Source organism: Mauremys reevesii, linkage group 4, assembly GCF_016161935.1.
Source record: "Mauremys reevesii isolate NIE-2019 linkage group 4, ASM1616193v1, whole genome shotgun sequence".
NCBI classification, from domain to species: domain Eukaryota; kingdom Metazoa; phylum Chordata; order Testudines; family Geoemydidae; genus Mauremys; species Mauremys reevesii.
The window spans coordinates 65346971-65374003 of NC_052626.1; the positions used below are offsets into that span (position 1 = coordinate 65346971).

The 27033-nt window shown below is 41.3% G+C and overlaps 1 protein-coding gene across 7 annotated transcripts in view; it reads right to left on the reverse strand.

The window, feature by feature from the left end:
• Nucleotides 1–27033, reverse strand: part of SIPA1L1 (signal induced proliferation associated 1 like 1) — a 382714-nt gene that overhangs the window by 306883 nt on the left and 48798 nt on the right. For 2 of the 7 annotated variants that reach the window (XM_039534591.1, XM_039534584.1), the window contains one exon: nt 23736–23858. The exons of the other annotated variants lie outside the window; for them this stretch is intronic. The gene's annotated coding sequence lies outside the window, so the exon portion shown is untranslated. The remainder of the gene's footprint in view (nt 1–23735; nt 23859–27033) is intronic. 7 annotated transcript variants of the gene reach the window in all.

The window sequence follows — 27033 nt, forward strand, 5'->3', positions numbered from 1 at the left end:
TCCAGCGGAGGGCAACAAAAATGATTAGGGGGCTGGAGCACATGACTTATGAGGAGAAGCTGAGGGAACTGGGATTGTTTAGTCTGCAGAAGAGAAGAATGAGGGGGAATTTGATAGCTGCTTTCAACTACCTGAAAGGGGGTTCCAAAGAGGATGGATCTAGACTGTTCTCAGTGGTACCAGATGACAGAACAAGGAGTAATGGGTCTTAAGTTGCAGTGAGGGAGGTTTAGGTTGGATATTAGGAAAAACTTTTTCACTAGGAGAGTGGTGAAGCACTGGAATGGGTTACCTAGGGAGGTGGTGGAACCCCTTCCTTTAGAGGTTTTTAAGGTCAGGCTTGATGAAGCCCTGGCTGGGATGATTTAGTTGGGAATTGGTCCTGCTTTGAGCAGGGGGTTGGACTAGATGACCTCCTGAGGTCCCTTCCAACCCTGATGGTCTATGAATCTATGATTCTAAGGGTTTTACCAGAAAGGAGGGAAATGATGGATTCTGGAGATGATACAGGGGAGAAGTTCCAAAGCATGGTCCACAGAAAGTTGGCTTGGGACATGGTGCTTATTCAATTTCACCAGCTTCTTCAGTCACCCAGGCTTTTCACTACAAAGAGCCTAGAATCCCGAAAAACCGCTGGAAATCACAGGGACCGTACTAGAGGTTACTATTTAACAAAAGGAAAAAAAGAATAGCCGCTCTCAGGTACAGAAGCCAGCAGTGAGACTCCATCTGCCAGCCACCAGTGGCTATCTATCACACTATTTTAATTTTGTTCCTGTTTTTCTCCAACTGCCATGCTCTTCTGATTGCTGGTGCTGAAATCCCCTTTCTCTCCCCTCCCCCCCTCCAGCTTTATGAGAAAAACTCATTTAAAGTTGAGTACATCTATATTTTCAGACAGTACTGCTATGAACTCATGGGAGAAAGTTATACTATGCCTTGTATATGATTTAGATATCCTTGAACAAAGTGTATAAAATAGCAACCTCATGTGGCCTGTTTGAAGTTCCTCCCCACCTTTTTTTTTTTTTTTTAATATATACAACTAAACAAGTATGAACTACTGAAACAAGTGGACAAAAAGTTCATAATACCTCAGCTGAGAAAATAATTGAAACAGTCATACTAATAAGCTCTGAACGCCTGTAGGCAGTAGGATAGAATTATATTAAGTGGCTATTGTGTTTGGCTTTTTCATTTTCCATATTATTGACAGTTACAAATATATGGGACTCCGAGGTCAAGCATAACGTGTTATTTGCAGGGAATTTTTTGGATGTAGTTTGGATCGAGAGAGGATTTTTCCCCATTCATTCATTCCTTGTCACTATACAATGCTTAATTTATAGCTAATCTTATTTATTTTAGATGCCAATTCAGAAATAAGAGGCAAGACTTGCTTTCAACTTCTGAGCAGCTTAGCAGTCTCAACCAGCTTACAAGTTCCTCCCATAAAAAGTTTCAACTATTATTTAAATCTAGCTACCCTGCAATGAAGAGACTGATTCCACCTTGATGTGCAAATGAAGCTCAAGAAACTTCCTTATTCTAGTAGTCACCAATACAACGTAGTTATGTGCTTTCTCTTATCTGATGAGCAGCAACAATCTTACGTAAACAAGTTTATCCCAGCTTACTGCTTGAAAAAAAAAGTTAGGCAGTATATTACTTATTAGACATGTAATGTGAGGCAACATATTTCCAAAAAACACCTCACAGATGGTAGATTCATACCATTTTTAAACATCTGAAAAGTAATGGAATAAGTAAAGACTATTTTCATGATCAATACCTATACGTATATAAAATGGAAGCAGCAGCACAAGAAAGTTAACTTTATTGTGAAATATTGCACTTGAATTTAGGAATCTGAATATTAAAATCAGTCACTTTTTATATCCCTTGGGGGATAATTTAAAACCTGTATTATAAGAACGAGACATTACTAAATATTAATATCATTGTGTGCCCAGACACCAAAATAAAGATTAGGGCCCCCACTGTACTAGGTGCTGGACAAACATATAGTAAGACATGCTCTCTGAAGTAATTATTGTCTAAACCACCTATAGCATTTTGGGCATTAGACTGATGATAAATATTGAAATGGCACGGATAGCAAGAGAGAAAGGGTGCACAATAGTTACTAATCAATAACTACAATTCTTTTCCAAAGTTACGTGATTTTCTATTTTCATTGGTTGTGACTGTCTGATCTGCATAGTGTCTGTACAGTTATTGCTTGACCATACACTATGAAAATACCTATACTCAACAGGGCCGCCCAGAGGATTCAGGGGGCCTGGGGTCTTCGGCAGTGGGGGCCGAATAGCCGCTGAAGACCCGGCACTTCGGTGGCGGGTCCCAGGGCAGAAGGACCCTCCGCCGCGGGTCTTCAGGGCATTTCGGCGGTGGGTTCCGGAGCGGAAAGTCTCCCTGCCGCCAAATTGCCGCCGAAGACCCGGAGCAGAAGACGCTCCGGGGGCCCAGGCCCCGCGAGAGTTTTCCGGGGCCCCCGGAGCAAGTGAAGGACCCCACTCCAGGGGCCCCAAAAAACTCTCATCACAATGTCACCTGAAAGTGAGAACAGGCGTTCACATGGCACTGTTGTAGCCGGCGTTGCAAGATATTTACATGCCAGATGTGCTAAAGACTCATATGTTCCTTCATGCTTGAACCACCATTCCAGAGGACATGCGTCCATAATGATGTCGGGTTCTGCTCGATAACGATCCAAAGCAGAGCAGACCAATGCATTTTCATCATCTGAGTCAGATGCCACCAGCAGAAAGTTGATTTTCTTTTTTGGTGGTTTGGGTATTGTAGTTTCTGCATTGGAGTGTTGCTCTTTTAATACTTCTGAAAGGATGTTCCACACCTCGTCCCTCTCAGATTTAAGATGGCACTTCAGATTCTTAAACCTGGGGTCAAGTGCTGTAGCTATTTTTAGAAATGTCACATTGGTACCTTCTTTGCATTTTGTCAAATCTGCTGTGAAAGTGTTCTTAAAATGAACAACATGCTGGGTCATCATCAGAGACTGCTATAACGTGAAATATTTGGCAGAATGCAGGAAAAACAGAGCAGAAGACATACAATTCTCCCCCAAGGAATTCAGTCACAAATTTAATGAATGCATTTTTTTTTTAAAATGAGCATCATCAGCATGGAAGCATGTCCTCTGGAATGGTGGCCAAAGCAGGAAGGGGCATACGAATGTTTAGCATACCTGGCACATAAATATCTTGCAATGCCAGCTACAAAAGTGACATGTGAATCCTGTTCTCACTTTTAGATGACATTGTAAATAAGAAGCGGGCAGCATTATCTCCCATAAATGAAAACAAACTTGTTTGTCTTAGCAATTGGCTGAAGAAGGAGGACTGAGTGGACTTGTAGGCTCTAAAGTTTTACATTGTTTTGGTTTTGAGTGCAGTTATGTCACCAAAAAAAAAAAATCTACATTTGTAAATTACACTATCATGATAAAGACATTGCATTACAGTATTTATGAGGTGAATTGAAAGATACTATTTCTTGTTTACAAATATTTGCACTGTAAAAATGATAATCAAAAATAATATAAAGTGAGCACTGTACACTCTGTACTCTGTTGTAATAATCAATATATTTGAAAATGGAGAAAAACATCCAAAAATATAATAAATTTAAATTGGTGTTCTATTGTTTAACAGTGCGATTAATTGTGATGAGTTAACTGTGATCAATCAACAGCCCTAGTTTTAATCACATCAAGTCTCGTCTATTAAAAACGACTACTTGGATCTAACTCCAGGGGTCATCTGGAAGATGCAGCATCACAATGCAGTGTGCCTCTGGCGTGGAGACAGCTGGAATTAACACATGACCGCCAGTACTCCACACTCTGCATTGGGTGATGAGTCAAATTCCAGATCTAGTTCAGGGCCTGATTCCCATCCTCAAAGCCCTGAGTGAGCTGAGGCCCAGCTAATTCAAGGACCATCCCTTATATACTCCCCATCTCACTTGCTAACATTCAGTTGGGATATTTCAGCAAATGGAATCGCAGCTACATCTTGAATTGGTATGTAAAAAGAAACTGTCCATAAAAATATATATCCATGAGTATGAAGCTTCAGTAGAAGAACAGATTGACCTCAAATCATAACACCTTCAGGAGGTGCTGCGAGGTCTTCAAGTGACATCTCCAATACAGAGGTTGTGAACCACCACCTTCCATCTTTCACTGACACAACACAATCATAAAACTTCCACTCAAAGGTAATGTGCCCACAGAAAGATGTTAGGTACTTAAGGTCTCAATTAATTGTGCTCTTTTTAAATTCATCCTTCTGATCACCTCATTCGTAGTCATCCAGTTAATTTTTAACATTCTTCTTTAACATCAACAGTCAAACACTTTGAGTCATCTCAGTGTTTTTAAATGCCCAGCTCTCCCATCAATACAGAAGGGATGACCATATGTAGCACTTCAGCAATTTAGTGAGTTATAACTTTTGACATCATAGAAGTCTTCGGAAGTTGCTGAATACATTTTTTGCAAGCAGTTCTTGATGTCTTTGTTCCATCTTATCTGATGTTATTTGACTTTCTAAATAAGAGAAATTGTCCACGTGCTTCACCATGGCAGAGAGGCAAATCTCTTAGAAAAAGCATTTCCTTAAAAAACCATGTCGTAATGACATCCAATACAGAAGGCCTCAATCACTAGCACACACATATATGGAACTAGCTTAAAATGAAGAAAGGAGAGGTTTACCTTGTTGAGACTCAGTTTTGATGCACCTTTGTTGTTACACATTATGATGTTAATAAGCACCACAGAAATCTTATGCAAAAATAAAAACTCCACCAAAAAGTTACTCATCTGTAACCACACTGTAACTATGCAAATTTCTCTACTCTGACTGGCTACTATAATATCTCCGTAATTAATGAGTCTCCGTACTCAGCACTTCAACCTGCTTGCTAGTATTTTAAAAAAAAAGAAACCACAGCACGGACATTCGCTCCCTTCAAATAAGGTGAAAGAAACTAATATTTATACAAACAGGAAAAAATTAGGAAATTCAAAGAAAGTGGGGTTAATTTTTAAACACTGAATAGAATGTTACTTAGAGATTATTTTTCAATCAATTTTTTCTTGTATTTCAACTATGCCATACTAAGATTCCCCCCTACCCCCAAGACATGATAGTTTGCCTTTTAAAAATCTGCCCTATTATGACCTCCATCTAAAAAGTGAAGAATTAATTGTAAGGAGAACATTCAACAAATTAGTAGTGCAAACTGACGAAAAATACACTTTCAACTGTAAGTTTTATACCCTACGAAAATTATCCCAGGGGCTAAATCACTTGAGAATATTGATTAGCAAAACTCCAGAGGCTCACTTAAATTTTTCATACAGCTTATGCAAAAATTTAAAAAAAAGCATTAATTTCACTGTTATAAGTATTCACTGTACTTGCCCCCATCTTTTTTTGGAAACAGGAAAGCATGCTTAGATATTCAATTTAACTAGTATATCCAATGCAAAATTGTTGCTGTTCTGCAGTTTGTGACTTATAACCATGTTTTCCCCGTAACTTGTTTTATAAGTTATTTTTCACAGTTTTTTTTTTCTGATCATGCACATTTGGCTTATCGAATTTTTTGATCAGGAAATGTAGCTTTGTGGCAAAATCTAACAAAAACCTAAATCATAGCAGCCTTTATTACAAAGAAGTAGATCAGATACTGCTAAACCCAAAGAATGTGAAAATGTTGTCAATATTTCAGATGTTAAGATTGTTTTGTTTTAAATGCCACAGCTGTTGCCACTTATGCCATAAAAGTTCCAGACTCAAAGCAAACTTTGACAAGGGGCGTAAGGATATTTTTTTTTAAAGTTTAAACTATTCCAAACAGTGTCAAGAAATCAAAGTACTACAAAACTGTACAGAACAGACAATAGAAAAAAACAACCCAAGTAGCAACATTTTCTTCAGATTCCTAACCTTCTACACTTTATTGGTTGCTTATGCCATTCAGATTAGGTCACCTCTGGGACAGTTATAAATTAGCATATGCTCAAAGTCTCAAAACGAATCCTCAAGGATATCGAGGGCAGGCGGGCACACACTGTTTAGAAGCCTCTCCTGCCTGAGAAATAAGGCATAAAGTAATGCACAATCAGCAGGCATTTTGACACGTGTTATTGTATGAAACAGTAAGTAGCCAGAGTCATATGAGAAAAAGTTTGTATTGGTTTCAACATTGCAATTTAATTTCTGTAATCAATTTCAAATGATTAAAAAAAATTCTTCTGGTCCTGATAGCATTCTTTCGAGAACCTGACTTCAGAGACACTTCTGCATGATTGTAAGACAGGGGTTCTCAAACTTCGAGTTGCGACCCCTCAGGGGGTTGCGAGGTTATTACATGGGGGGGTCGTGAGCTGGCAGTATCCACCCTCAAACCTCTGCTTCGCCTCCAGCTTTTATAATAGTGTTAAATGTAAAAAAAAAGGGGGGGGTTATTTATTGGGGGGGGGAGGTGTCGCACTCAGAGGCTTGCTGTGTGAAAGGGGTCACCAATACAAAAGTTTGAGAACCACTGTAGAGGATTTGCTGCTGCCGTTCTAATTTTCTATTAGTTTTATTCACTCCTCACAGACAGACAATTAGCATCTGAGAATTGCAAGGCATTTGGAGTGTGCTCATCAGGAGGCATGAGACTGGAGTGACAAACTCCCATGGTGGTTTGCAAAAAAAAAAAAAAAGCAGGGGGAGAGAGAGGTTAAGAAATTAAATGGAATACTTGACTGCTACATCCAATAAAGCAGTAATGAGTATAAAAATTAGTACGAAGTATGCTGACACCCCTAAAAGCTAACTTTCTGAAAATGCATCAAAACGTTCCATATTCATTACCTCACTTTGTTTCACAGTAAATTTACTCAGTTTGCAAGTAAACTGATGGGTTTTTTGTTCTTAATCCCAACATGGCACATTCAGTCCATGATTTGAGACTCAAACTGGGTTCCTTCCATTTCGTATCTCAACACCAGTGATACAGGTTTTACAAACCACGTAAACCCCTCAATTGCAATCATTCAGCCCCATTATCTTCAGTGGCTTTGAAATATTTGAAATAGAGATGTGTAATCAATTTTAATGTGGTTTTAATTGTTATTTTCATTCTCATTATACCTTGCCTATATGAGAAATATCAAACCAGTTTAACTAAATTTATTTGCAGTTCATCTAGTTAAACTGATGAAAACCCCTAAACACAGAGGCACTTAAACCAGTTTAAGCTTCACTAACATCACTTTAGCTTAAATATAACTGACTGGCAATTACATGCCTCAGAACAAGCAGGTATATGTCTTGCTGTTCTGAGAGGCTTCAACCGTTACCTTCCACCATGTAAACAAAAGGCATTCTTCAACTACTAGTGCAAGAAAGGAATCTTATGGCTAGTGACCAACTGGGTCCTTTTTTTGAGAGTTGAACAATATTCTGTAGAGTTTTCTAAAACGTACATCTAGCAATAATGTAGGTTATACACCATCGGTAATTGACTACAGGTTCAAACTTACACATTGGCACATGAAAATAAGTATTTGATGAAAACAAGTTTGATGGGATGCAGGGATATGTAAATTGAGGGAGAAGGATGGGAAGCCAGGTGCATCATTTCCAGCAGATCAGCCTGTCGATTGTTATATAAATGGTCCCTTGAAGCATGTGTTAACTACTTACGCTAAACAGTCTTTTCCATCTTCTATTTCAGTTGTGACACTGAGGCCCTGTTTACACTGGCAGGTTTCTGCGCAGTAAAGCATTTTTCTGCACTGTAACTCCGGAGGTGTACACACTGCCAACCAACTTAGTGCGCAGAAAATGCGCAGTTGTAGCACTTTAAAAAAAAACACCTCAACGTGAGGCATACAGCTTTCTGAGCTGGGGCTACCGAGCTGTGGTGCCAATGTAGACACCCTGGTCAATTACAGCGCTGCAATTGGCCTCCAGGAGGTGTCCCACAATGCCTGTTCTTACCTCTCTGGTCATCGGTTTGAACTCTACTGCCCTGACCTCAGGTGACCAATCATCATCCCCAGCCCGTAAATTTCTTTGGAATTTTTAAAATCCCCATCCTGTTTGCTCGGTGATGCATGTAATGGTCTCAGTGCATCTTTCCAGGTGGCCATGCCCCGCATGGAGCAATGCCAAGCTGCTGGACCTCATCAGCATTTGGGGAGAGGAAGCTGTCCAGTCCCAGCTGCACTCCAGCCATAGGAATTATACGACTTATGGACAGATTTCACTATGCATGACAGAAAGGGGCCATGACTGGGACACACTGCAGTGCAGGGTAAAAGTGAAGGAGCTGAGGAACGCCTGCCAGAAGGTGCAGGAGGCAAACCGCCACTCTGGGGCTGCGCCCACGAGCTGCCAATTTTACTAAGAGCTGGATGCAATATTCAGTGGCAACCCCACCTGCACTGCGAAGACCACTTCGGTGGCTTGCGTACCAGTCGAGAGTGGACCAAGCCAGGAGGAGGAAATCTTGGATGAGGATGTGTCGGGGGGGGGGGAACCTAGAGGCACAGCAGGACTCGGAGGTCAGTGCTGCTTTGTTTCTTGTCCCATTAATGGTAACTTTCCCGTGCCACTCTGCCATCACGGGTGGGATGGGGACAGACCATTGCTGCCCACAAGCAAGCCGCATAGGGGCCAGGGCGGAAGCCGCAGGCTTAGAGAAGACCCTCCCTTGATTCCCTGCTCACCCTCAGCTGCGAGATTTCTTCCATAATGATCACATCCTGTGGAAAGTATGGTGACAAGAATGATTATCAGGCCCCTCCCTACAGTGCTGGCTCTCCCCAAGAGCCACATGCCCAGTGTAGAGTCCGGGAACACTGATTTAACCTGCCCCTGTGGCTACTCACCATTTTGGGGGTCTTGTGGCTCATGTGTGCTTGCCTGGGGTCAGCCAGTTAGTGACAGGTGTGAGAGTACTGGCTGTGTTTTAAATCAACACTCATCCCTCTGCAGTTTCGCCCTGCTGAAGTACAGTACCCGCTACACTGTACTCCAGAGGAGAAGGTTGGATATGATACCTGGACATATACAAATCTTTAGCCGTCCAGGGACCCCTCCTCCTCCTGGGACCTTCCCTTCCCCCATCCTCCTCACTGCTGATGGGGTTTTTTTGTTTGACTCTCTCCTCCGGTTGCTGTCTTTTATTAAAAGAAAGCAAAAAGAACCATGAAAAGCAACACACAATTATGTTAAACCCACATATTGCATCGTCTGCACCAATCACCTCTTAGCATTACAAGCACTGCACTCCCAAGCATAGCAACAAATATTAGGGGCTTTCAACTTCAAATTGCTGCATCAAGGCATCCCTGATCCTTATGGCCCTGCGCTGTGCCCCTCTAATAGCCCTGGTCTCTGGCTATTCAAACTCAGCCTCTAGGCACGGAGCCTCTGCAGGCCAGCCTTGAGTGAAGCTTTCACCCTTCCATTTACAAATATTATGGAGTGTACAGCACGTGGCTATAAGCATAGGACTATTGTCATCGGCCTGTCCAGCTTCCCATAGAGACAGCGCCAGCGGGCTTTTAAACGGCCAAAAGCACGCTCAACAGCCATTCTGCACTTGCTCAGCCTGTTGTTGAACCATTCCTTGCTGCAGTCAAGTTGCCCTGTGTATGGCTTCATAAGCCATGGCATTAAGGGGTAGGCTGAGTCTGCCAGGATCACAATGGACATTTTGACTTCCCCTACTGTGATCTTCTGGTCCGGGAAGAAAATATCTGCTTGCAGCTTCCTGAAAGATTTGCGCGTCGTGCACCTTTCCGGACTAGCCTGCATTAATGTCCGTGAAACACCCACAGTGATCCACAAGCACCTGGAGAACCATTGAGAAATACCCCTTCCAATTAATGTACCTCAGTGGCTAAGTGGTCTGCCAGAATTGGAATATGCACGCCATCTATTGCCTCTCCGCAGTTAGGGAAGCCCATTTGTGCAAAGCCATCTACGTCACGCACGTTGCCCAGAGTCACGGTCTTTCGAAGCAGGACGCAATTAATGGCCCTGCACACCTCCATCAACACGATTCCAACGGTCAACTTTCCCACTGCGAACTGGTTAGCGACCGATCAGTAGCAGTCCGGAGTAGCCAGCTTCCACAGTGCAACTGCCATGCATTTCTCCAATGGCAGCTCTCATTCTTGTGTCCTTACACCGCAGGGCTGGGGCAAGCTCACACAGTCCCATGAATGTGGCTTTCTTCATCCGAAAGTTCTGCAGCCACTGCTCGTCATCCCAGACATGCATCACATTTTGCCACTCACTGCTTGTTTTGGGAGCCCAAAAGTGGTGTTCCACTATGGTCAACACCTCCATGAATGCCCCAAGCAATCTTGTGTCATAGCTAGCACGTGTGGCGAGATCAATGTCGCACTCCTCTTGTCTTTGTAGTTTAACGAATAACTCCACTGCCACTCGTAACATGTTGGTCAGAGCCAGCAGCATACGGGTCAACAGTTCGGGATCCATTCCTGCAGCCCAAAGAGGCAGGGCGCGCATTACACAAACCATTGAAAGATGGCACCAAATGCGGACAGAAGCACAGGGATTGCTAGGATGCGAAGCAATGTATGACAGGGCATTGGAACAGGACTTAGGATGCCCCATAACCCCTCCATCTTCCCATAACTCTTGGCATCAGAAGAGAAAGAGATGCTTTGTGGGATAGCTTCCCAGAATGCACTGCTCCGAATTCTGCTGCAAGTGCCGCAAGTATGAACATGCTATTGCGCAGGCAGCTGACAGTGTGAACACACATCAGTTTCCCTTCAGCGCTCTCTGAGCAGCACTGCAACTCTGCCAGCGTAGACATGCTCTGAGTAAGTTTCCCTAACCTGTAGAGCTCTGTGAAAGCTCAAAAGCTTGTCTCTCTCACCAACAGAAATTGGTCCAATAAAAGATATTACCTCACCCACCTTGGACTGACACACCTACAACACCACTGCATACACAGATATCAATATATTTAAAACAAGTATGCTTCAGATGAACTACGATAGATTCGTAATTCACAAGACGGCTGAAAGAAAGAATGATTCTCATTGATTTAAATTATACTTGGAACAGAATGGGAGCACACACTTTCAGGCTAAGTCATAAAAAAGCAAAATGAGGACACTAGCCCAAACTTTCCTCTGCAGGTCACCTTTAAAGACAAATAATTTCTGACTTATTTTAGTCTTCAATCGCAATATTTCTAAGGTTTCACCCCAGCTTAAAGCTACCAGTTCAGTTTGGATTTCAAAAATAAAGGAAGAACTGACAGTGTCAAAATAAAAACTAATGTCCTTTTAAAAATGGTAGGAGACAAAATGGGGTAAAATAAAATGCAATTACAAAACTCTGTTGAAGAGCCCTAAGCAAATTGCAAAAGAATTTGAATGGTAGAGGGCAATAATTGCTGAGTGGAAGTGGGCCAACAATTCACAATCAACAATATTTGATTAACTTAACCTTTTTATCTGTTCACAAAGACACTGATTTTTATGAAGTCTTCACGATTTGAAAGTTTATATTCCATACATATGAATTTCAGCCTATAAATGGTTCACAGTTTTCTCAGTGCCTAATATTTGCAATTAAATAGTTAAGTTTTCGTTCCATTCACTGATTGAATGACCTTACCATAAAAAGCTACTTCTGCCCACCATTTTACATTTTGTGATTAAATGAATCTCTGCCACAGAACCAAAATTATTTTTCTTTTATATGCCCAAATAATGCTTTTAAAAATCAAAGAGCGTAGACACAGTCAAAAGGAAACTCTAGTTAGAAGTTATTCAAATATTTGTATATAATTTTTCCTTACTATATGTCCAGCTCTCTGCCCATCCATTCTTCCTACTATAAATCTTACTTAACCTTCCAGTACCCCCTTAAGCAACCCATCAAACAGCAACACCATTCCCAGTGTCTACCCTGTGGTATACAGTTATTTTAGCTATTGTGTTAATGTCAGTTATCTTTAGTCAATGTATATAACATTTTAAACACTTAAATTCACTGAAATGAAAATCAGCTATTGTTACTGCCTCTCTACTCATTAAATAAAATTCAAGAAAAGTAGGAGGTAACTAGGTTTAGCTGGAGAAAGCACATAGCAAAGAAGCTACCATTCAGGCAAACATATTCACAGAACGTTTGAGCTTGAGAGAAAGTAATATAAAAGTTATTGTTAATATAATAAAAATAAAAGCATCAAGGTGCAGTAAAGTAGCTAACTTAGTCAAGTATCTCGTGATAAATCAGACTTCACAAATCTCCCGGTAACTAGCCTTTAAACTGTAGCATGGTTGGAAAATACCCTGTACAGTTGCCTGAATTGGCAAATATTACTACCTTCGGTGGGTAAAGTTGAAACAGATAATCTTGAGTAGTGCTGAATTTTGCCTGAACAATATACATTTTTATTTAAAGAAAATAATGTAAATGTATTGCTGTTCTGCCCACTGACTGCATTCAATTTTATTTCCTCACCAAAATGGTATTCTCCATTTTTTTACTCCTTTCAAGGAGGAAGTTTAAGTACACAGTTTAAGTTGACTGTAATCCAATATATCAGTTATGAACAAATAGCCAGCATCTTACTTTAACAAAGAAGGAATTTAAAAATGGTTAAAATACTCATCTACACAGGAATTTTTTTCCTTTCCATTTGAAAAAATAAGACATGCAATTTGTACCCTTTTAAATTCATCTGTTAACTGTGCAGCTGAGAATAAAAGAAGGAGAGTGGAGAGAGCAGCTCCTAGCAGTCTGTTAGTAATATCATCAATAGATTATAGTGAACAGCTAGAGTAAATTCAAGCTATAAAAAACTGCTGTCATTGCTGTATTCATGTAACCTGACTGAAAATAATTTTCAATAAAATGCTTGATTACAAAAATATTTTACAGCCCAAACCATCTTTTTATATTCTTTCCTAGCAAATATATCTCTATTTTTCCTATTTTTTTCACTCTGTTCTGTTTAATATATTAACTTTTCTTCATACCATAAAACACTGCTCAAGTGTTGCCAGCAACATAAAATATAATGGAGCCATTATAGTCTCTGGAAAGAAGTGAACTGTTTAATGTCTTTCCATCTTTCCTTCCTCTTGTGTGCCAAGTTAACTTTTGCTAAAAATCTCAAATGCTACAATGTTCTACAGAACGTTCAACAGAATCTGCAAGAATGTACCTTTTGTGAGTGTACTTTAAAAAATATTTTGGAGAGCTTGAACTTAAGAATTTAGTTTTCATGAACTAACTAATGGCACTGAGAAAATAAATCTCTGCCAGCTTCCCCAACTCCAGACATAGTCTTGCCAATGCATCATAATCCTGGACTGCAACATTTCTAATAGTCCTGTCCCTGCATCTCTCCAGAACAAAGACTACAAATCCATGAGACGTGGTGATTTTGTGATGGAGGCAAACATTCATCAAGAACTAGACCACAATGTCCGTCCTTAGGATATAACAGGTTTAAATTGAGGTCTAAGACAATGTGTAATACTTAAACCTTCATCAACCAACTCATTAAAAAAGCATATTTAAAATTAAGAAGCATATAAAAATTAAATAGGGTTTCTCAAATGGGGGTCCACAGGCCCCACTGATCAACTTCTTCCCTGCCCTCCCAGCACCTCCTGCACACAGGGGCACAGCTATTCAGCATGCAGGAGGTGCTGGGAGGGAGGGGGCAGGAGTGGGGGGACAGGGCACGCTCAGGGGAGGGGGCGGAATCATGTCTGGGGTCACCAGCTCCTCTGATCAACTCCTCCCCCTCCCTTCCAGTGCCTCCTGCCCACTGCTGAACAGCTGTTCCACTGCATGCAGGAGGCACTGGGGGGGCAGGGGGAGGAGTGAGGGTGGGGCCTTGGGAGAAGGGATGTCGTGGGGGCAGGGCCTGGGGCTGAGTGGGGGGGCTTGGGTCCATGAAAAATTTTAAATCAAAATGAGTGTCCTAAAGTTTGAGAAACGCTCACATACGACAATGTTTCTCAAATTCCAAGACTGGCCCTCCTAAAGGGAGCAAAAAGAGGGTAGAAACAAATCCATGGAGAATGAAGGACTGTGTTTTTTGGGCAAAAATAAGTACTACTAACTATGGGTACAATTTTCAAACACATTTAAGTGATTTTGGACTCTAAGTTCCATTTTCAAAAATGATTTAAAGTGACATCACTTTTGAAAATGGGTTTTAAGTGTTTTTCACAATGTGTTACCCTATTAGGCTCCTGATGCACACTTTTCACCACCCAAGAAATACACCCACTAGTATGGTCTCAGAGTACGTTTAAAAAAATAAAAAATGAAAAAATGTTGGCGCATTAAACATTGATGGGGGAAATGCCTATTGACCAATATGACAAATTCTTTGAGAAACCAAAGGAGGGCTTATTTCCCAAAGTACAGGTTACATAAACAAATACAATGGTCATTGGTCTGTGGTACAGATAAGAAGTGGCATCTCAGCTCTTAGTTTTACTGTGCAAAGCTACCACACTGAAGATAATGGAATACATGGTGGGAGAGGATTAGACAGGGTGACAGTTTTGACAAAAGTTAGACCAAGATTAAATTCTTCCTGTTACATTACACATCTGCTCAATGTGTAGGACCCAGCCACATGTGGTTATGAGTCGGTGCTAGGTATAAGAAGCCAGCAAGGATATAAACAGGAATCCGTTTCACAAAAATAATAATATTAGATATACAAAACAAATATTATATGCTGAGTACAATTCCCTCCACTTGCCGTGTTCAAGCTGAAAATGATCCAATAGGTCAGGTAAGAATGTTTAACATTGTGGCCATAACTGAAATGCTCTTTTGATATACAACACTTTTCATTTATTCTGCAGTGCAACCTCTTCCCCTGCTCCAAAAAAGAAAATGTCTTTTGAATTAGAAACACACTTTAGTCACCATAGGTATGTTTACACAACAGCTGAAAGCATGCTGCCCAGCACAGGTAGACAGACACAGTAGTTGTGCTCGAAAACACACACTAAAAACAGTGGCTGTAGCAGCAAGGTTGGTGGTTCAGGCTAGTCAGCCAAGTACAACCCCGCCCAACTCCCTGAGTAAATACTTGGGTAGCTATCCCAAGCTGATGCCCATGGCACCATGGCCACACTTAAGTTTTTTCAAGACTACCACAAGCACAGCTAGTACATGTCTGTTTATCTGGTCTGGGAAACACCTTCCCAGAGGCTGCGTAGATGCATCATTACACACAATTGTGACTTAAAGTTACTATAGAGTCCTAGAGGTGCACACAGCATTTTACAGGCAACTAAAATGACATCCCTCTCCACAGAAATGTGGAATCTAAATTAAGCTTACCACAGTAAGGGGGACAAACAGGATGTGGAGAGATGATAAAGGACAAGAAGAATTGCACCACACAAAGATTGGGAAATGTTTTTAATATAGAGGTGCATATGATGAGTTCCTTTTTTTTTTTTTTTTAAACTGCATTAAAATTTAAAGATGGATTCCAGCATATCTTTGGGAGTTGGGGGTTGGTAACCAAAGGCTGGGCAAAAAGTTAGCTTAGAGGAGGAATTTGAACAGACTTTGGAGATAATCTAATATCTCTAAATACCTTAGGACTCTCAAATTAACTTATTCCCTGCTCTTCTCAGTGAGTAGAACGGAACTATGGACAAAGTATGCTTTTAAGAGGAAAGTCTACAAATGAGTCAAACCTTACACAGTTACCCTCCCATATAAATTACTTAATTTAAGTATTAGTTTTAGAGTTAAACACATTCCAGAATTGCCATTACTCAATCTTTACAGTCTGTAGAATGTATGGTAAATGCTTAACTATCAAACTACACCCCTTTGACAAAATAACCCATGACTCTCCTGACATAAAGCTTACAGGGCACCATGTAATCCTTTCCTTTACATCAGAACAGTACGTTTCTAAATTTTAAATTAATTCCTGCATCCAGAAATCTGAATATTGTCTTCTGATTAAATTAGCTGAATCTTTTTCATTAGTGAAACAAAACTAATAGTCCTAAAATAAAAAAATAAAAATAAAAAAAAAAAAACCACTCACAAAATTTAAGATTATCTTATCACCCCATCCTGGAAAGTGCCAAGCATTTGGGGACCAAAGTTCAGGACTCGCATTTAGGACCAGGAAAGGTTGAAAATTATTCTATGTTGGTCCAAATTTCAGTTACATTGTTCCAGAGAAGGGGCAGAGACCTGCGAAGACCTCACTGGAACAGTCAGGAGTGGTACCCAAAGGAACTGTATCTAACCTTTTTCTCCTGCAAAGACAGGAATTTTTAACCACACAAGTTGTTAAATGTGGCAAGAGGAAAGTTGAAAAACAAAGGGAATTAGAGTCCGAGGTTTACAGCAGTGATTTTCAACCTTTTTAGGCTCAGGACCCATTTGTAAATGTTTATGGCCTGCTGCAACCCAGTAAAAAGTCTGGGGGCAGAGGCCCTGTGGTTATTTTAGTTGGATACTGCCCGGCATTCACCCCACAGTGTTAAGCTCTTGGGCTGTGGGACTGGCTGGGCTTGGCCATCAGCTCTGAGGTCACAGCACCGCTCAGGGTTTGCCCACTCCTCTGACTGGACCAAATTTGTGAAAGTGGAGTTATGACCTGGCTCAGGGGATTACAGTGTCACTCACTCAAATTTGGCCTACCCAGACTCCCGTCATCATGACAGCTGGGCCAAACCTGAGTGGTGCTGGGGCCCTGTAGGTTGCAGTGGCTGACCCACAGGTTGAGAAACCCTGGTTTAGAGGACCGAAATGAAAACATTTAGGGACAGAGGGGTGATTTAGGACTAATTCACAAGCTAAGGAATGTCATTAGTATGAAAAAAATCATCAAAAAAAGCAGCAGCTTCACCAGACACTTATAACTCTAAAAATGATATCAACAAAACACCAGGAATGTGTCTCTACTTGCTGAATGGGAGAACAACAAAAACTGAAAGTCAGCAGAGATAGGAGAATAGCCTAAATAGAGTGTCAGTACAAATCGCATCAGCTGAGACTCTACTTTATGGTGACCTACAAATTAAAAAAAAATTGAACTTGCTCCTTTTTTTTTTTTTTGGTTTCTTTATGGATGTAGGAAATAGGCATGAAAGATTTCCAAGGAATTGAAAAAAAGATTACCTTTAAAACTATGTTTTAAAAATATAGAAAAAAATCAAACACTAAATTAATTTCATAGTACTGCTAATGTCATGTTATCTAGTTCTTCCTTCATATCATCTATCACCACCTTACACATATTAGTCAAGCATTATGTAGGGTCTTTAACCTAAGTTTCCAGAAGCTCTTTGCAATCATTAATTAAGCCTCATAACATTCGGGGGGGTAGGGGGGGAGATAATATTCTGCTTTTATAAATGGGGAAACAGTGAGGGAAAAAGCAGCAAAGAATCCTGTGGCACCTTATAGACTAACAGACGTTTTGCAGCATGAGCTTTCGTGGGTGAATACCCACTTCAAGTGACTTTCCTCAAGACATACAGCATGCCTGCAGCAGAGTCACAAACAGAATCCTAGAGTTCATACCTCACTCCTATGTTTCCAGTCACAAGGCGCCATTCTTTTTGGCTCCATCTCGACTGGGCCTAAAACTAGGTTTGCTCAACTCATTTTAAAACACTGTTTTAACCACTGTATAGCTAGCCAGCTTGGATAGGTAACTGGTATATCTCCAATTATTACCTATCTCCTAGAACTGGAAGGGACCTTGAAAGGTCATCGAGTCCAGCCCCCTGCCTTCACTAGCAGGACCAATTTTTGCCCCAGATCCCTAAGTGGCCCCCTCAAGGATTGAACTCACAACCCTGGGTTTAGCAGGCCAATGCTCAAACCACTGAGCTATCCCTTCCTCCCCCCCCCCCCCGATGGGGGACAAATCATGTTTAAAATTGTAGGGTTTTAAATTTGATTTTAACACTATTTGTCCCAATCTTTATTGAATAGCTATGCAGAACAATATTCAAAACCACAGCCACAGCCAGCCTTTGGACTCTCTGAAGAGTATGCCACAGATATCCATGACCTGCATGAACTAGATGTGAAAGAGTCAATTTCATTTTTAAATGCAAGTTTTTGGCCCTTTTCTTTTCAAAGACAGCCTAGGAAACATAAAACAAACAGGCTGACAATATTGAAAAATAGGAAGCTGAGCTTCACTTCAGCAACATCTGACTGGGATGGAAGACCTGAAAATCTCTCTTTATATAAAACACACTTTTTATTATAAAGTAGATCAGGTAAATATGGGATACATATTCCAATTACTCATCTTGCTAACCTACCCAAACCCCTTTAGCCAGCTATATGCATGGTGGCATAATAGTGGGCAAGAAACATCTTGGGAGTGAAAGCATAAAAAATATTTCGGTGGCCAATCCAACAACACTAAAGACACCTCTGTGTACAAAAAAACATGTTTTTAACCCCAGTGTAGGAAAGTGCCTTATAGTAGAACATAACAGACTTACCAGCAATGAAAAGGAATGGGGGGGAAAAAATAACCAAGAGCAAATCATACTGTACAAACTCTCACTCACTCACACCCTTTCACTGGTTTGTATCAAAACAAAAAGGTAGTAATTTCCCTTGCTTTCACCAAGGAACAAATAAGTATCCTGCTACCTCTCTCAGATATACATAGCAGGCATTGCAAGCAACTGGAGACAGATGATCCTGTCTGTACAAAAAACTTTCTTAATACAGACAAAAAGCAAAAAAATTAAATCTCTTATAAGAAAGTTTGCCTGAACAACCTCTCCCCTTGACAGTTCTGTGAAAGAGTTTGGTATGTTTAAAATGAGAAGCCACATATTACATTTAAAATCCCAGAAATGGCAGAAAAGAATGATGAAAAATGTATAGAAGAGTGCATCTCTGGGATTTGTTTAGTGGTTTCTGGTCAGATTGTTAAACATACATCTTTGTATTAAAATTCCTATTGGTTTATTTTTTAGTCTACTTTTTAAACAAAACAAAAGTCATGAATACAGTGCAAAATTCATCCCGGGACCAAAGACTGACACATGACCATTTGCATCACTCTGCATCAGTCCTTCATAGATTGATATGGTCACATTATTGTGGGGGCAGGCCAGTCTGTGGAACTGTGTTTATATGGTACCTGTACACCATGCAAATTGTGTAGAATGGCAACAGGTGCTGTTCTAGTCAATAGCAGCTGCAACAGAAGGTGGATGTATAGCACCCTCACACTGTTCTTGTGCTGGGACTGTGGATTTCACCACCCCTCCACACTACAACTTAACTGCCCAGCTATTTGAGCATTAATTAATGTAAGAAATGGTGCACATTTTTATTTTATGATGATTAAAAGTTTTGAAGTTAATTTTCAACCATTTTTTTATATTTATGAGAAAATGAAACAAATGACCAAGACACGCTTTTTTTCTCCCTTTAGTAAAAAGGTGCAACAATGGTTTTTTTATTTTTTCAACTTAAGTAACATTTATTTCAGTTCCTTATTCAAGACTCTTGTTCTCCTGACTGAGCTATACATACATGTCTTATTTTTAACACCTTTTCAGAGCTTTAGCTTGTACTTTATTTGATAAGCTGCCAAGAACTATTTTATATAAAATCTCCACTCCCAGCATAGCACAAATCTAACATGTTGCTCTTTTTAGGAACATCTGCTCATTCCTCCTCACATTTGCTCTAATTTTTTTGTTGGTTTTTTTTGAGGTGGGGGGAGGGACAACACTTTTTTTTTTTTTTTTTTGCGCAAAGTGTCTATAAGAAGGAACAATATGATCAATTCTCTCCCACCATCCAACATCACATCTTGCACATGCATCTTATTATCTATTATGTGTGGTCAAATGCAATGGTATCGACAATGCTAAAAAAATCTCTAATGCTTTGTTTCCAAGACCATATGGCAAGCCACAAAATGAACAAATACAGGATATCCTTTCCACAACAAAGCTAAGGAACAAATATATTGTTACAAAATACATCTTAAAAAAACAAACAGTGTTTACCGCTCAATAGACCCATAATACGACAGCCTTTTATATAGGTTTAACAAACAGAAGTGAATGTCAACAAAAATGACTACAAAAAGGTATTAAATACAATATGCAGAAAAGCCCACCTGCCTGAAATTTAAAAAAAAAAAAAAACATATCAAATTTCATTACAACCCTTTTTGACCTGACTTTCATTTGAAGACATTCACTCAAGAACACACCATCTGTTACTAGCATAAGATTCTAGTCATCATCTGACACAGTGGGCCTGGCACTTTCACTAGTTAAGGGTGATAGGCAAGCTTTGCAATACATTCTCCAAGTTTGGTTGCCTCAAATTATCAGTTTTTTCTTGTTTGTTTTTGTTCTTTAAATAAATACAATTAACATACAAGTTCTCAGCCTGATAGAAATAATGCTCAAACACAGAAAGGGAAGTGGATTCACTAAACCGGCTGGGGGGGGGGGGGCATTTTAAAAGGGAGAGATCAAACAGAAGGATTATTCCAAAATGGGTGTGATGGAATGCCTCCCTGTATTCACACCTTACACACTACTGTAATAATATTTGTATAAAGGTATGCCCTGTGGCCTATCTCAGAAAAGACATTAATTTCAGAGCTTCCTATCAAGCTCTAGCTAAACTGCTTTTTTGTCCATGGTTTCAGAACAACTTACATCACTTGGAATACCAAAGTCATGTCATAAAGAAATTTGTTAGAAGATGTACTTTGCAGGAATATGGTCTTTCATACAAGCAATTCTGGATTCCCTGAGGCCCCTTTAGGGGGAGTCCATTATGTCGCTCCATCTTGAAGCAGGTATCTTCTCTCCATTTTTATCCTCCTCAGAACACACAAATTTTGAATGACACGTATAATGGCCATAGTTCTTATGGACAAATGGCCATAGTTCTTATGGACAAAAACACTAGATCGGGGTTGGCAACGTTTCAGAAGTGGTGTGCCGAGTCTTCATTTATCCACTCTAATTTAAGGTTTTGCGTGCCAGTAATACATTTTAACGTTTTTAGAAGGTCTCTTTCTATAAGTCTATAATATAACTAAACTATTGTTGTATATAAAGTAAATAAGGCTTTTAAAATGTTTAAGAAGCTTCATTTAAAATTAAATTAAAATGCAGAGCCCCTTGGACTGGTGGCCAGGACCCGGGCAGTGTGAGTGCCACTGAAAATCAGCTCGTGTGCTGCCTTTGGCACTCGTGCCATAGGTTGCCTACCCCTGCACTAGATGATATGCAGAGCCCACTGACATTGCTGTTTACTGGGCTTTTAGATTACAAGTGAAGACAAGGCTCCTGCAAAATCAAACCACTTCTGAAATACAAGATCATAGTCTCCTGCATAGCCACACTTCAAGGGGGAAACTTGCAAAGGCATAAAGAGGAATTAGACACTCAATTCCCACTGAAAGGCCTAACTTCCCTTTGTCCTTTCTGAAAATCTCATATCTTTAAACTTGTTTTAAAAAGGCTAAAATTTAAGCATGAAAGTAGGCCATCAACCATTCTCAGATACTTTCCATAACATATATTCTTCATGTAGCTTTTACATTAGAAGACTAATTTTAATAACGGACCTCATAATATGGTGTTTTTACTTCAATTTTTATGGTTTAATTTCTGCCATATAAAATCGCATCAAAAGCTGGGCATGCATATTGCCAACCCACATACAAAATTTTGGCAAGCCATGAAGAAATCAGACCTCTTTCACAGAAAGACTCTTTGTGCTATGCGGTGATTAATGTTAGTTAAATATTAACCCAGAGAGAACCCCAACCTGTCAAAGCTAGGAAAGCCCCATTGGCCCAGATCTGAAAATGTATTTCATATTAAGGAGTGACCAATCACAGTTTGTCTATCCCATGAACCAAAGCAAAAACAAATTTTTCATGTATTAGTATCACAAATTTCTATTTTATCTAAAGAGAATTGAGGACTAGAAGAACTGTAATTCCTAATCAGTCTCTAATATCAAAATGAAAAGGATAAAATGTTTTGAAGGCAATAACTGGTTAATGCAAGTATCTACTCCCTGTAAGAATTCTCAGTCTATTTCTGATTCATACTCTCTAACAGTGGTTTGGATATCATGGCCAGAAAAATTTGATGGGTCTACAGACAAGATATGAAGAACAACTTCCCAGAAGCCAGTGTTCTAGTTCTCTGCATTTTCCTTAAAATTCTGTAATAAGTGATATAATCTTTTCAGTTCTGCTCACAGTTACTCCTCACTTAAAAGTCATCCCGGTTAATGTTGTTACATTGCTGATCAATTAGAGAACATGCTAGTTTAAAGTTGCGCAATGTTCCCTTATAATGTTGTTTGGCAGCCGCCTGCTTTGTCCACTGCTTGCAGGAAGAGCTGCCCATTGCAGCTAGCTGGTGGGGGCTTGGAACCAGGGTGGACCAACAACCCCCCTATCCAGGGCCGGCTCCAGGCCCCAGCACGCCAAGCGCATGCTTGGGGCGGCATGCCGCTTGGGGCGCTCTGCCGGTTGCCGGGAGGGCAGCAGGCGGCTCCGGTGGACCTCCCGCAGGCGTGCCTGCGGAGGGTCCGCTGGTCCCGCGGCTCCGGTGGACCCTCCGCAGGCACGTCTGCAGGAGGTCCACCGGAGCCGCGGGACCGGCGACCGCCAGAGCACCGCCCGCAGCGTGCCGCCGTGCTTGGGGGGGCGAAATTGCTAGAGCCGCCCCGCCCCTATCAGCTCCCTGCTCCCCTAAGTTCCCTTTGCAGCAGCTGCCCAGCAGACTATCAATTGCCAGCAGTTCAGCTATCCCTCCCCCTACTGCCATGTGCTGCTCCTACCCTCTGCCTTGGAGCTCCTCCCAGGAGCCTCCTGCTTGCTGTGGGGGGGAAGGAGGGGAAGGGGGCTAATGTCAGAGTGTCCCCTTCCCCCTGCACATCCCATCTTCCATAGAGCAGGGGACACACACGACAGGAATCAGGACAGAGGGAGCTTCCTGGCAGCAGCTGCCGTCTTAGCTTGCTGATCTACTTTAAAAGGCATTGTACTTAGAATGGGGTCAGCATACTTAAAGGAGCAATGCGCATCTCTCTCTCTCACACACACACACACACACTGTGTGTGTCTGTCTGCCATGCTGTCTCCCCTCCCTCTATTCGTGCTACCTTGTAGAGTATGAGGCTACATTAACAATGAGTTAACTCTTGAGGGCTCAGCCAATTGCTAGTTCATCATTGAGCAGTAAGGCATTTCCTGGGAAATATCCCACCCTCTGACTTCACCATCTCAACCAAGCTTCACAATCATCATCACTGTGTACCAGTATTGTTTGTTTAAAAGAGTGTGTGTGTGTGTGTGTGTGTAAAAATATAGTTTTTGGTGAAAACATTTTCCCTGGAACCTAACCCCCCCATTTACATTAATTCTTACGCGGAAATTGGATTCACTTAACATCATTTTGCTTTAAGTCGCATTTTTCAGGAACATAACTACAATGTTAAGCAAGGAGTTACTGTACTATACTCTGAAAGCAGCCGGTTCATTTCAATATGACTACTTGTAGAATAACGTACTACTAAATGTGAGCATGGGTGGCAGAATCAGGCCCTACATTAGTTAAGTCCTCAAAACTTGCTTACCTTAAGTCCTTTATCTTCATACTGGTGCAAATTTGGAAAGCCGTTCTTTCTTTATTATTCTAATTTCAAATTAGCTCAGTCACTGGTTCCAAGGTTCAATTTATCTTCACATCCAGTTCTTCTCTATTGCCAAGAAATAGAGATAGGGTAGCTTCTGAGCTTGGAGTTTCTACTTTCTGGATTTGAAAGTTATTTTCTAGTATTTCAGGAACTTTTCTCATAATGCATGTTTAGCGATATTTTAATGAAAAGATCTGAGTATTTAATATCTCCCAAAAAGTGCAGTACCCAGCAACTCTCTTCAACACATAGAAGGTTGTCAGCACTTCACATCAGTGGCAGATTAGCCACTAAGCAGACAGGGCCCGTACCCAGGCTCCCCAGCCAATTGGGGGGCCCAGGAAAAATGGGCACCCCCACGCCCTGCTCCCGCTCTGCTCATCCAGGGGTGGGGAGCAGCGGGCTGTGTCATTCCCATGCTGCGTTCTCCCCCTCCCCCCAACATGTTTCAGGTCACAGGGAACGGGCAGGGCAGCTTTTCCCCTCTGCTCTGCATCCTGCCTCAGCAGCTGGACACCACCTCCTGGGTCCCAGGGCCCTCCTGTTTCCTCTACAACCAAGAGTGTGAGGGGCGGGGGGTGAGGAGAAGAGAAGGGGATACAGGAATGAGTGGGTGGAAGCAGGAGCCCAGCATATGGCATTCCTTGGGCGGCAGCAGCCCCAGCAGGGAGGCAACCACAGCAGCACGACAGCAAGGACATCACTGCAGCAGCCAGTGTAGGAGTGGTTGCCAGCAGCAGCTGGGGCTCCCGCATTACGCTGTCCTGTCCCCACCCAGCACCCCAGGTAGTACTGTAGGCAGAGAGCGAGAGCCAGTGAACCAAGGGGATTGGCTTCAGTGTGCACGTGTGCATGGGTGCGCTTTGCCCCTCCGCCCAAATATAGAAGTCAAAACTACACCTATGGACCCAGAACTGGAGGAGCTCTAGCTCTCTGCGGCAGACTCAGGGCTGGGGAAGCTCTGCCCACTGCGGCCCAGGGCCATGGCAGGGGGAGGAAGGGAGGGAGACAGAGCTTCTCAGGTCTTGGTACAAGGTGTGGGGGAGGGGGCAGGGAAGCAAGGTTGCAGAGCTGCGGGGGCAGGGGCAATAATGGGCTCATCGTGTGTGGAACAGGGCAAGATGGCAGGAGGAACAGGCAGAATTAAAAAAAGGCCTCATCCACCTCATTCAAACAACTAACAAAATCATCCAAAGCAAAGGCCTTGGTGGTGATGGGGGACTTCAAATTACCCAGACATTTGTTGGGAAAATAACACAACAGGGCACAGATTATCCAAGAAGTTCTTGGACTGTATTGGAGAATTTTTTATTTCAGAAAGTGGAGCCAGCTACCCAGGAGCAAGGCTGTTCTAGATTTGATTTTGACAAATAGGAAGGAACTGGTTGAGAATTTGAAAGTGGAAGGCAGCTTGGGTGAAATGAAAGTGATCATGAAATGATAGAGTTTGTGATTCTAAGGAATGGTAGGAGGGAGAACCGCAAAATAAAGACAATGGATTTCAAGAAGGCAGAGTTTAGCAAACTCAGGGAGTTGGTAGGTAAGATCCCATGGGAAGCAAGACGACAGCTGGCAGTTTTTCAAAGAGACATTATTAAGGACACAAGAGCAAACTATCCTACTGCATAGAAAAGATAGGAAGTATGGCAAGAGACCACCCTGGCTTGAGCAGGAGATCTTCAACGATCTAAAAATCAAGAGTCCTACAATAAGTGTAAACTAGGTCAAATTACAAAGGATGAATATAAACAAACAACACAAGTATGTAGGGACAAAATTAGAAAGGCCAAGGCACAAAATGAGATCAAACTAGATAAAGACATAAAGGGTAACAAGAAAACATTCTACAAATACATTAGAAGTAAGAGGAAGACCCAGGACAGGGTAGGCCAGTTACTCAATTGGGAGGGTAGGGGGAATAACAACAGAAAATGTGGAAATGGCAGAGGTGCTTCTTTGTTTCAGTTGTCACCAAGAAGGTTGATGGTGATCAGACATCTAATGTAGTGAATGCCAGTGAAAATGAGGTGGGATCAGAAGAGGCTAAAATATGGAAAGAATAAGTTAAAAATTACTTGGACAAATTAGATGTCTTCTATTCACCAGGGCCTAATGAAATGCATCCTAGAATACTCAAGGAGCTGACTGAGGAGATATCTGAGCCATTAGTGATTATCTTTGAGAAGTCATGGAAAACAGGAGAGTTTCCAGAAGACTGGAAAAGGGCAAATATAGTGCCCATCTATAAAAAGGGAAATACGGACAACCCAGGGAATTACAGACCAGTCAGCTTAACTTCTGTACACAGAAATATAATAGAGCAAATAATTAAGCAATCAATTTGCAAGAATCTAAAATAAGGTGATAAGTAAAAGCATAGATATGTCAAAAACAAATCGTGTCAAACCAGCCTCATACCCTGTCAAAGAAAGCTAGCAAGCCTTGTGGATAGGAGGGATGTGGTAAACGTGGTATATCTTGATTTTAGTAACGCTTTTGATACTGTCCCGCATGACCTTCTCATAAATAAACTAAGGAAATGCAACCTAGATGAAGCTACTATAAGGAGGGTGCAAAACTGGTTGGAAAACCATTCCCAGAAAGTAGTTATCAGTGGTTCACAGTCATGCTAGAAGGGCATAACGAGTGGGATCCCACAGGGATCAATTCTGGGTCTGGTTCTGTTCAATATCTTCATCAATGATTTAGATAATGGAATATAGAATACACTTATAAAGTTTGCGGACCATAGCAAGTTTGGAGGGGTTGCAAGTGCTTTGGAGGATAGAATTAAAATTCAAAATGATCTGGACAAACTGGAGAAATGGTCTGAAGTAAACAGGATGAAATTCACTATGGACAAATACAAAGTACTCTACTTAGGAAGGAACAATCAGTTGCACACACACAAAATGGGAAATGACTGCCTAGGAAGGAGTACTGCGGAAAGGGATCTGGGAGTCATAGTGGACCACAACAGTCAGTCAACAGTGTAATGCTGTTGCAAAAAAAAAAAAAAAAAAAGCAAACATTCTGGGATGTATCAGCAGGAGTGTTGTAAGCAAGACACGAGAAGTTATTCTTCCGCTCTACTCGGCTTTGATTAGGCCTCCACTGGAGTACTATGTCCAGTTCTGGGCACCACATTTCAGGAAAGATGTGGACAAACTGGAGAGAGTCCAGAGAAGAGCGACAAAAACAATTAAAGGTCTAGAAAACATGACCTACGAGGGAAGAT